Source organism: Anomaloglossus baeobatrachus, chromosome 5 (assembly GCF_048569485.1).
Source record: "Anomaloglossus baeobatrachus isolate aAnoBae1 chromosome 5, aAnoBae1.hap1, whole genome shotgun sequence".
NCBI classification, from domain to species: domain Eukaryota; kingdom Metazoa; phylum Chordata; class Amphibia; order Anura; family Aromobatidae; genus Anomaloglossus; species Anomaloglossus baeobatrachus.
Genome location: NC_134357.1, coordinates 68,633,352 through 68,646,021, shown reverse-complemented (window position 1 = coordinate 68,646,021; position 12,670 = coordinate 68,633,352). Strand labels below are relative to the sequence as shown.

Genomic DNA, 12,670 nt, shown 5'->3' with positions numbered 1-12,670 from the left:
AGCGGGTTGTCCAGATTCAGTCAAACTAGATAAAATTCAGTTCAGGACCCGGACTTCAGCTAAATCTGATTCCGCAGCCTGAACCCCATTGAAAGTCATTGATTGGGTAGTGTAGCTCTCCGCCCACATACTTCCAGCCATTTTAACACAGCATCAAAAAATGTTGCTTAAACCCCCAGTAAAAGCTATTTAGAGACTGCAGGCCATTCTCACAGGCATGAGCACATTGATGCTCAATCGAGTGGTTTGCATATGATTACTAGCACCCGAAATCAGGCACAGAGCTTTTTATTTTTAAAGACTGTGTTAGGTGTTAGGCTGTGTGTGCACACTGAGTTTTTTTGCTGCAGATTTGGTGCAGTTACTTGTGCAGTTTATTGCCTTAATCTGCATGTCTATCCTTAAGGCCCCCTTCACACGTCCGTGATACACGTGCGTGTTTGGTCCGTTTCCGTATATACCGGAGACACGGCCAAACGTGCACCAATGTTAATCTATGATTGTGGTCACACGTCCGTTATTTCATTATGTCCGTGTGTGCGTGTCCGTGATCCGTATGTGTTTGCGTTTTGCACGGATGCATGTCCGTTATCTGCACGGAGCACGCACACACGGACACAATGAAAGTCTATGGGTATGTGCACACACGTTAGTAAACACGTATGCATCTACCTATAGTCCGTGTCCGTTTGGTGTTTTTATTTCTAGTGATGTTGGCTATTCTTTCTATTTCTGTGTATGTCGGTCAATCTCCCTGAGTCCGTCGGTCGGTCTCTCTGTCTCTCTGTCGGTCTCTCTGTCTGTCTGTCCCTCTCTCACAGTCTGTCGGTCAGTTTCCCCCCCTCTCTCATACTTACCGTTCCCCGATCTCCGGCGCAGCGCTGCACGGCATTCACACTGCTGCGGCGGCTTTTACTATTTTGAAAAAGCCGGCCGCTCATTAAACAATCTCCTATTCCCTGCTTTCCCCGCCCACCGGCGCCTATGATTGGTTGCAGTGAGACACGCCCCCACGCTGAGTGACAGGTGTCACACTGCACCCAATCACAGCACCCGCCCACCGGCGTGTCTATACTGTGCAGTAAAATAAATAAATAAATAATTTTAAAAAAACGGCGTGCGGTTACCCGCGGTCACTGGATCCAGTGACAGCGGGTAACCTCAGTGACAGATCAGCTGATCGCCGGCTATCTTCATTAGCTGCGTGGAGCTGTCGGGAGCGGCGGTGTCTTCTGCAGCTCCGGTCACCTCCATGCAGCAGCGCTGGAAGCGACGCTGGAGCATCCTGGAGTACGCCGGACATGGAGGGCTTTTTGGGGCTGATTAAAGTGGTGAACCAGGGTATATGTGTGTGTTTTTTATTTCTAATAAAGGATTTTTTCTGGTGTGTGTGTTTATTTACTGTAATTTACAGATTAATCATGGAGGGTGTCTCATAGACGCCTGACATGATTAATCTAGGACTTATTGGCAGCTATGGGCTGCCAATAACTCCTTATTACCCCGATTTGCCAAAGCACCAGGGCAAATCGGGAAGAGCCGGGTACAGCCCCAGAACTGTCGCATATAATGTATGCGGCAATTCTGGGCGGCTGCTGACTGATATTGTTAGGGTGGGGGGCTCCCCATAACGTGGAGCTCCCCATCCTGAGAATACCAGCCTTCAGCCGTATGGCTTTATCTGGCTGGCATTAAAATTGGGGGGGACCGCACGCCGTTTTTTTTTAATTATTTATTTATTTATTTTACTGCACAGTATAGACACGCCCACCGGCTGCTGTGATTGGGTGCAGTGTGACACCTGTCACTCAGCGTGGGGGCAGTGTGAATGCCGTGCAGGGCCGCGCCGGGGATCGAGGAACGGTGAGTATGAGAGAGGGGGGGAAACTTCAGTCACTCGGGGGATTAGCGGTCACTGGTGAATCCTTCACAGGTGACCGCTAATCAGTACTCGACACAGACAGAGCCGCGGTATGAGGATGAAGTCGGGTTAAGTTCACCCGAGTTCATTCTCATCGCGCAACTCTGTCTGCTGTCAGCCGACATTTATAAACGACATTGTGCATCACACACACGGACATTCCACACGGACATTCCACGTACACATACACGTTAATTCCACACGCACACACGGACGTTCTGCACACAAACACGGCTAGCATACGCAATTCACACAGGTGCCACACGGACCATAAAAACGGACACAAAAACGGGACACGGACCCGAAAAACGGCCCGTAACACACGTGCGTGTTTTTCACGGACGTGTGAAGGGGGCCTTAGGCAGCAAAGTCAATGAGAATTCTGAAATGCTGTGCGCACGTTGCTTCTTCTTTCTATGCAGCTATGGGTGCAGAAGTGTTGGTGTGTTTTTCCTACTTTTTTTTAGCCCTTCTGGGCATTGATATAACTACAAAACACAAGACAAAAAATGCACCAAAACAAGCACCAAAATGCACCGAAAGCACACTAAAATGCATGCGTTTTTTGGTGCATTTTTCTGCCACCAGATATGTTTTCGGCCTCAAGGTGCAGTTTTTAGATGCAGAAATTTTCTACAGCGTGCACACATACCCTAGGGGTTAGAACCCTGGACAACCAGTGTTCAATTTGAACCCTGAACTTTACAGATTGGGCACACTAATCTTTAATAGAAACTGGTAACACATGTGTTTTGGTCCGGAGCTCACAATGCCTCGTCTGTTACAGCCTTCATTTCCCCTGATGAATCAAAGTTCTTAAGGAAATGCGTCGGGAGGGGGGAAGTGAGCGATCTCTCCTGCCTGGTATTGTTTGGTGTAATGTGTGGCACATTGAAGGCCCCCTGCCTTTTTAAGATAATATCAGCCTATTTGATTGACAGTGAGGGTGGATGGTAATAAAATACCTCACTAGCTTCCTTATAACTCAACTTTGCATATCAGCACTTTTTGAGTGAATGTTTACTTATGACCAAATAATGCATAAAAGCACTTTTGAGTGTATGTTTCCATGTTTGCATACCGCATAAAAAGCACCTTATAGTGGCTGTTTACAGTTGGGATATGTGCAATATTATTCTATCAATACAAGTTAATCAGGTGCAATTTGAGTTAAGAGCGATTCAGTCAAAACGTGTCTGGTGGTGGTCGTGCAATTATCAGATCTGCTGTATCACATTTCATTTCTATTTGGATGTTGTTTTTTTTAAAGAATTTTTCACTAAAATTGGAGCTTTATTAAAGTATCGTTGAAGCTGGATCACTTCATTTTTCTCATGTGTGCCTGACAATGAGCAGAAGTGAGATCTCATGCTTTTTAAGCCCGCTTTACATGCTACAAGATATCTTACGATGTGTCGGCGGGGTCACGTCGTAAGTAAGCGTGTGACAGAGACGTGCAATTGAACGAAAAACCGTTCATTGCAGGCACGTCGTTCATTCCTAACGAATTGAACGTCAGATTGTTCATCGTACCCGGGGTAGCGCACATCGCAGTGTGTGACACCCTGGGAATGATGAACAGATCTCACCTGCCTCCTGTGGCTCCCGACCCACAATGCGGAAGGAAGGAGGTGGGCGGGATGTTTACGTCCCGCTCAGCTCCGCCCCTCCGCTTCTATTGGCCGGCTAACGCGTGACGTCGATGTGACGCCAAACGTCCCTCCCACTCCAGGAAGTGGACGTTCGCCGCCCACATCGAGGTCGTATGGAAGGTAAGTATGTGTGACGGGGGTTAATCGTTTGTGCGGCACGTTCAACAAATTGAACGTGCTGCATATACGATGGGGGCGTTGCAAATCGCATATGATATCATATGCGAAATGGCAACATGTAAAGCAGGCTTTACTGCCGACAATTGGAGAGTTCTCTGGGGTGAGCTGGACTTTTTTCTACCATTACGCAATTTGAGTTAACCAATGAATTGTGTAAGAGAAATTACACAATGCCATCTGCTATTTTATAGTGTTATATTATATGTGGTATGATACAATAATGTGCGACTGACTAGCACCTTGAGTAACATTCCTGCTGAAATCGCAAGTACACTCATTTAATGCAATAACACTCCAAATTTTAGTGTATCAATTATTTTGAGTCATTTTTTGCTAGTGCTGCTTGCCCTTTATCGGCTGCCCACTAAGCAGCCTTATACTTTTCATGTGTGTTGGTACTCACTTATGGTAATTTTTGTTTACATTTGACGTTTTTGTCCTTTTAAATAGTATTATTAAAAGTTATATTTTAATCCCAACTGCTATATATACTACACTAAGGGGCACTTTGCACACTGCGACATCGCAGGCCGATGCTGCGATGCCGAGTGCGATAGTGCCCGCCCCCGTCGCAGCAGCGATATGTGGTGATAGCTGGCGTAGCGAAAATTATCGCTACGGCAGCTTCACACACACACTAACCTGCCGTGCGACGTCCCTGTGGCCGGCGACCCGCCTCCTTGTTAAGGGGGCGGGTCGTGCGGCGTCACTGCGACGTCACACGGCAGGCGACCAATCGGAGCGGAGAGGCGGAGATGAGCAGGATGTAAACATCCTGCCCACCTCCTTCCTTCCGCATATCCTACGGAAGCCGCAGTGACGCCGGTAGGAGATGTTCCTCGCTCCTGCGACTTCACACACAGCGATGTGTGCTGCCGCAGGAGCGAGGAACAACATCGGACCATCGCGTCGGCGTAATTATGAATTACGCCGACGCTGTACCGATGATACGATTACGACGCTTTTGCGTCGCGAGGAGCGAGGAACAACATCGGACCATCGCGTCGGCGTAATTATGAATTACGCCGACGCTGTACCGATGATACGATTACGACGCTTTTGCGCTCGTTAATCGTATCATCCAGGCTTTACACACTGCGATGTCGCATGCGATGCCGGATGTGCGTCACTTTCAATTTGACCCCACCGACATCGCACCTGCGATGTCGCAGTGTGCAAAGCCCGCCTAAGGAACCAAAGCCTCAGCTAGTAACAACAATGGAACCACTTTACTGAAGATCATAAGAAAAAATTCCCATAGGGACAACATCTGATCATGAGGACCTGACTGCTGGACCTCTATGCCAGATAAGTTATCATATTATGGATGGCAATTTCTGTTATTAGGAGTCTTGATTTTAATGTTTTTGTTTTCAATTTTGGGACACATATTTGTGTAGTCTAGGGCATATCAGGGAGTTCTTAGGGTTTCCCATCAGTGGATGGGGACGCCACAACCCTAGGACGTCATACCCTCCATTGATAGGTATGGATACAGTAGGGGCACACTAGGGACAGTCTTTTTCCCCCGACCCTTAAAAACCTTGGTATCTACCTGTTTTTTGCACTTTCACTATTAGAGCGAATGTTCTTTATTGGGAAATTCTATACCTTTTAAATGTTTAATTAAAGGTTATTTTTTTATGGGAATTTTTTCTTATGGTCTTCAGTATATATACTACACTAATCTTTATCAGCAATAATAGATGTACAGTTGACAAAATCATCTAACGGGAAAAGAAACTAAGGAAATCACAAATGGTGAAAAAATGTCTCTTTATTATTCAATCCATTTCAAAGTGCATAAAACAGCAGTAGAAAGTTGCAGAGGGAGGCAGTGCACAGATTTTTTTGTTGACCGGATGGGTTAGCGCTTTTTAGGCGTACTGATGTCATAGGGATCTGAAACAATTAAATATATACAATTTGCTGCTGATTTACATTTATATATTTAATATTTAATATGGGCTTAAGTTGCAGACTCTCTTCATTAATTTGAGGGTAAACACATCATAATTGGAGTAAGCCTTTAGAAATTACAACTCTTTAATATGTAGCGGACTCTTTTTCAAGGGGGACCAAAGATAGTTGGACTGTTATCGCAAAAGTTCTTTAATGCGCTGTATGGCCTTTTTTTCATTAATACATCAACAATCAATCAAAAAGGTCTGAAGCTGATTCCAGTTGTGGCATTTGCATTTAGAAGTTGTTGCTGTGATCCCACAATACGCGGTCAAAGGAGCTCTCAATTGAAGAGAAGGAGACCATCATTTGGCTGAAAAAAAAAAAAGAAGAAATCCATCAGAGAGATAGGAGAAATATTAGGGGTGACCAAATCAACAGTTTGGTGTATTCTGCAAAAAAAAACCAATAGAATGAACTGGTGAGCTTGGGAGCTCAAAAAAGGGCCTAGATGTCCACAGAAGACAACAGTGTTGGATGATTGCAAAATCTTTTCAATGGTGAATAAATATCCTTTCATAACATCCAGCCAAGTGAAGAATACTCTCCAGTCAGTAGGCATTTTAATATCTAAATCTACCATAACAAGAAGATCTCATGAAAGGAAAAACAGAGTGTATATCTAAGGTGCAAACCATTAATCAGCCTTAACATTAGAAAGGCCAGAGTAGATATTTCCAAAAACATCAAAAGAAGCCAACCCAGATCTGAAAAAGCATTCTTTGGACAGATAAAACTAAGATTAACCTGTACCAAAAAGATAAGTAAAAGAAAGTTTGGAACGGTGGAATGGCTCATGATTCAAAGCATAGCACATCCTCTGTAACACATGGTGGAGGCATAGTGATGGCCAATACTGCATGGTTTCTAATGGTCCTAGGTGACTAGTGTTTATTGATGATGTGACTGAAGACAGAAGCCATCGGATGAATTCCGAAGTGCACATTGTGATACTTTCTGCTCAGCTTCAACAAAATGCAGCAAGGTTGATTGGATGGCACTTTACAGTACAGTTGAACAATAACCCAAAACATATTGCGAAAGCAACTCTGGAGGGTTTTTTTATGGCAAAGGAATGGAATATTCAGTAATGGCCAAGTCAATTATCAGATCTCAACCCCATCAAGCATTCATGTCAAATGCTTAGGACAAAACTTAAGGTAGAAAGAGCTGCAAACAAGCCACAACTGAAGTCAGCATAGTAAGTCTGGCAAAGAATTAGAAAAGAGTAAACCCAGCATTTGTTGACGTCCATGTCTTCCCGACTTCAAGCAGTTATTGCCTGCAAAGGATTCTCTACAGAGTATTAAAAATAAACATTGTATTTATGGTAAAGTTAATTTGTCCAATTAATTTTGAGCCCTTGAAATGAGGAGGCTTTGTAAAAAAAAAAGGTTGCAATTCCTAAACGGTTTAATTCATATTTTTGTTCAACCACTTCAGTTAAACCTAAAAGTCTACAATTCATTTAAGTTTCTGTTTTTTTCAATTTAATAAAAAAAATATTGGCATGTATATAATGAAGATTCAATCACTTTCCAATATTTGTCGACCAAACTGCACATGTATATAATTTTTGGGGAGATTACTGTAGCAACATGGTGATTAAATGTGGTGCACTGAACACGTTCAGGGATAGAGGGAACATCCAGGAATGGGAAACATTAGCTACCCAGCACACACCTTGCAACTCTCAGCTGTTATTTTATAAACTTTGTATTGAATCATTAAGAAATGGTTTTCAATTTTAATTTGTACTTATATTTTTTATTTCTTCCTTTTTTCCTTTTTCCCTCTTTTTCTTCTTGTTTATTTTTTCTTTCATATTTCTTACCTTTCTCCCAATTCATTTCTTTCCCTCTTTTCCCTCCTTTTTTTCTCTCCTTTACCTTTGTAATAGAAGCATTTTATTTTTGTTTTTATTAGAGTTGTATTTTTTATTTGATATTATTCAATTTCAACAATTTTTCCCGGACATTTAATTAGAGAGCTGATGTATATACATGATATTCATAGTGACGTTGTCGACATAGCGAAACATCACTTAGGGTGACATATATAACCACCAAGAGTCTCCTGTAAAGGAAACAGTTTTCTTCACACCGGAATACAACATCACTTCTGACTGTGGTGCATTGATTCGTCACAAGTCACAAACATGGCGCAGTCCCTATTTAGTGTAATGCCGGCGTCACACGGTACGATATATCAGGCGATATGTCGTCGGGGTCATGTCGTTAGTGACGCACATCCGGCATCGTTTGACATATTGTACCGTGTGACCCCTCCGAACGACTGTTAACGAACAAAAATACTCACCTTATCGTTGCTCGTTGACACGTCGTTCATTTTCATAAAGTAGTTCCTCATTCTGTGCTCCGGTTGTTCATTGTTCCCGAGGCAGCACACATGGCTCCGTGTGACACTCCGGGAACGATGAACTGCAGCTTACCTGCGGCCGCCGGCAATGCGGAAGGAAGGAGGTGGGCGGGATGTTATGTCCCGCTCATCTCCGCCCCTCCGCTTCTATTCGCCGGCCGCTGTGTGATGTCGCTATGACGCCGAACGTCCCTCCCCCTTCTGGAAGAGGATATTCGCCGCCCACAGCGAGGTCGTGCGGGAGGTAAGTACGTGTGACGTGGGTTTAATGAATTGCCCGTGACGCACAAACGACGGGGGCGGGTGCGATCGCTAATGCGATCGCACGATAAATCGCCCCGTGTGATGCCAGCATTAGCCCAAAATGTTTCATTTTTGCAAGTGTAAATGGAGAAAGTGGACAATAACATTTGTTGTGCAATTTCTCTTGAGTACAACGATGCCATATCACATTGGCCAAGTCCCTGAGGTGCCATAACAGCAGGGTCAGCCATAGGTCATGCCCTTTACAAACTACACCCCTCAATTAATTCATCTAGGTATGCAGTGACCAAATTAAGAACACAGATGCTTCACAAAATTTTATACCATTGGGCCGTGAAGAAAACAATTATTAATTTTTTTCAATACAATGTTGTTTTAGCACCACTCGGTGGGGTGTGGGAAGCAGTTCATACGTAGGAGGTTAATGAAAGTAGCATTAGAGCTGCGTAGGACACCCGGTAAGTATGATGCACCTAATTCAATCCCCCTATCCCTACTACAATCCTTTTGCACACCCCTATATGTAATGTCATTTTTGCTCATCTATTTATTTTATGCTTTGATTAGGTATTTGCACACGCCATGAAACTCAAACAGCACAGCATCTATCCATTGGATGAAAGAATAAAATATAATCCTTATTTACTTACTGAATATTTGTTTTTTGTGGACCTGCCTTGTTTGCCATTTATGTATATCTATTTATGCACTTATATAAGGACTTTTACTTGAGCATGTTTAATGTTTACATAATATGGCATCCTTTGGCCATATGTATCCTTCTAATGGCATGGATGACTGTCCTCTACCGTCATACATGGTCTGCTTTACCTTACTTACCCCTTCTATCTATTCCTGTCACTGTGCACATTTGTGCACCACTTTTCCCTGTGTACTGGTGCCCAGCCTCTCTGACACGGACTGCACATGCTTGGGAGCCTGGGTGACGGGTCCCCGCACACGCACATGCGTGGTGCTGATTGACGGTCCGGTCGCCCGCCCACCAGGTCTTCGCAGTGTGCACATGCACCACCTATAGTGACAGGAGGAATTAATGATTTGGTTCCACAATTCCCAGGGGACTATAAAAAGCCATGCCCTGTGCAAGGATTTTGTATCTCTCCTGGATAAAGCAACAACCACAGTGATGAACGACTGCTTTCTGATGCGAAACATACGTAGGGGCTTCTGATGCGGCGTTGACAGCACTTTCTACACATTACAGTTCACTCTACATGGGTATGTACCCCGGTCATTTAGTCATATAATTGGGCTTTAATTTTGCACTCCTGACTACAATCTAACCTTCTAGTCACTTGTTCAATATATTGGCATGGGTCCCTGATACTTATTTTGGTGTACTTTACCCTGTAGTGCCACTGGTTATTATGATTTTTGCTGTCACACCTGTCTTATTCTTTTATCTGAGTGTATTTTTTTAATATCACTTTCTAGTATACCTTTTTGCACCATATACTCCATATAATCCTGTTTCTCCTGGTACTTATTACACCATTTTTAAGATCCTGATTCAGGTCTCTATAGACTTATATGGGGACTGGCATCCATCCAGATATCCAGAATAATTTCCAGGCCAAAACCAGGTTGCTTTTTTAAACTAGGTTGTACCCGCTGATCCCGAGTTTCTGCAAGTTCAACCTTCACTAGTCACAGCAATTTAGTTTTACTCTCACCCCTTTAAAAATGTCACTACATAAAAGAACAATTGAATAAATATTGCAAAGTTTTTAGATCAATCCTGAAGGTTAGACTGTTCTTTTAGATTGCTGAATTATCTTTCTGGACCCATATGTTACTATGTGTCTAAGGGAGCTTGATCCCTTTGAAAGTATAAACTAACTTGGTCTTGTCAAGTCCACAGACAAAAAAAATCTTATACAAACCTAAACATGTTTGGGCCTTTGAAATGCACCTAAACTCATATAGCCAATGTCTCCCTGGTCAGCAGTCTCAAACTCAGCATCCACTGAGGATCTATCTCACTGACACTACAGAGGATCTCTATCTCCACGAGCTTTCTAACTCATGGTGTCTCACCCAGCAGCCAGATGGATTTATTTTCTACCTACGCACCATTAACTCACAGGCCTCTATTTCCGAACCCAACATTGTACATTTCAGGATGCATTCATATTATTATTATTATTATTATTATTATTATTATTATTATTAACCAAACTTACCATCGTATGTATCTTCTCCTAGAAATTGAATAAAAAGAAGTAATTTAACAAATCACAAAATGTGAATAACAAGATATGAGTCATAGAGTTTATGGTGAAATTCTCACCCTTGCTAGGCAGTCTCTTTGTAAGGCCGTGGTCACACGGGGATCTACTGCGATCCTCGCATGAAACTTGGCTCACGCTGGCAGCACAGCAGTAGCCGAGTGTCATGCGAGTGTCACTGAGACTGAGGTCCGATCATGCGATCGGACTTCAGCTGCAGGGGGCAGGCCGGCTCTGAGGAGGGGCGGGCCAGCTCTGAGAAGGAGCGGGCCAGCTCTGAGGAGGGAGGGATTTATCTCTCTCCTCCATTGCCGGCTATTGCCATTCTCGCCCTGCACTCACGGTACATCAGTGCACTGTGAGTGCAGTGCAATTTTTCTCTCGCCTCTTAGACTTGAATGGGTGTGAGAGAAAGAAGACTCGCATTACAATCGCAGCATGCTACGATTGTTTCCTCGGTCCGATTAGGGCTGAGAAAATAATCGCTAATGGGTGCTGGGACACAGGCTAATATTGGTCCAAGTGTAATGCGATGTTTTATCGCATTCCACTCGCTCCGATTTTCATGCCGTGTGTCTTACGCCTAATGGGCACAGCAGTAAATGGGAAATATAGTTAAAAGTTTTACAAACTGGTTAGACTATGCTTTACCATCTTGCCCAAAACAATGTTCCGCAATTCATTTAAAATAGGTTAACTATTTTGAAAATACACCCTTCCTATCAGTTCAAATGCTGGGTTCTTACAGTGTATTTACCAATTGATTTAGTAATTTAGTAATTATTACTTTAATTTCTATGTGACTATATGAAATGCTGTTAGTGCTCAATAGGGAAATCTGAATTCTGGTGGCTTAACCTTACGGATATTACTATCAATTGTGATAACAACAAGCAAGTGAATAAAATGCTGGATAAAGTGGCTTTTATCACCTTATTGTTGCCCCTGCAACCTTTTGTGGATAAATCCCTACACTCAACAGTTACAAAAACAATTAATTAAAAGAAACTTACCATTGGGTTGTATATAATCTGCAAAAATTAAAATGCAAAAACGTTTTAATATATAACAGAATTTCAATAATTAGGGTAAGAGGTACAGAGGTTTGGTTTTACTCTCATTCTTTGTAGGCATAAACAGCAGACAGTTCACATTGATAGTAAGTTTAATTTTACAATTATGTTATGCCTCTGTGTTAGCAGAAGTATCATAACTACACACACTAATTGTTTATTAGTAATCCCCCTGACCAATCAATTCCTATTCCAATTAACACCCCCTTCACATGTCAGTGAAAAACACACACATTTTGCACTGACGTAATGAAGGAGCATATATCCCTCCGTGTGCCTTGATTTTGGCACACAAGTGATCTCCGTGTGCTATCCGTGATAATACACAGAGATCAGGCACTTATACTCAACTGTCCATGCTCCTGCTGTCCGTGGTGCTGATATCTCCCGCGATGCTTAGTCCAGCAGCTGCTGTCTCCCCTCTGCTGTTGCTTCCGGATTAGCTGTGCAGTGCATATGCATGAGCATAATTAGCCATCCTGGAAGCAGGAGACAGCAGCGGCTGAAGACAAGATCGCTGGAGAAGGTGAGTATAAAAAGCTTTTTATTTCAAATGTACATGTTTTTTCTGGTACGTGTTTCACGGATCACACCACTGTTTGGTCCATGGGACATCAGTGATGCCAGAAAAAAACGGACTTGTCTCTGTGTGGATCACATAGACATGTGTGTACGCCGCACGGAAACATGTCAGTGAGAAATCACTGATGTGTGTGCAGACCCATTGATTTTAATGGGTCTGCATATGTCCGTGATTATGGTATGTAAAAAAACTGTCACATATGTACCAGAATCACTGTGGCACATATCGCTGAGACCTTTGCAGTATCTGGGATTAGAAGATCACAGCGATTAGCTGATTGCAGGTACTCTTTAACAGGAAGAAGAAAAAAACACGATCAACCATATTTATCATAAATTAGTTTTACGGCCTGCACATGCTTGGGAGCCTGGGTGACGGGTCCCCGCACACGCACATGCGTGGTGCTG

The 12,670-nt window shown here is 43.2% G+C and overlaps 1 protein-coding gene across 1 annotated transcript in view; it reads right to left on the bottom strand.

Moving 5' to 3' along the window:
• Positions 1 to 12,670, bottom strand: part of LOC142312631 (scavenger receptor cysteine-rich domain-containing protein DMBT1-like) — a 660,637-nt gene that overhangs the window by 227,611 nt on the left and 420,356 nt on the right. The gene's annotated exons all lie outside the window — the stretch shown is intronic.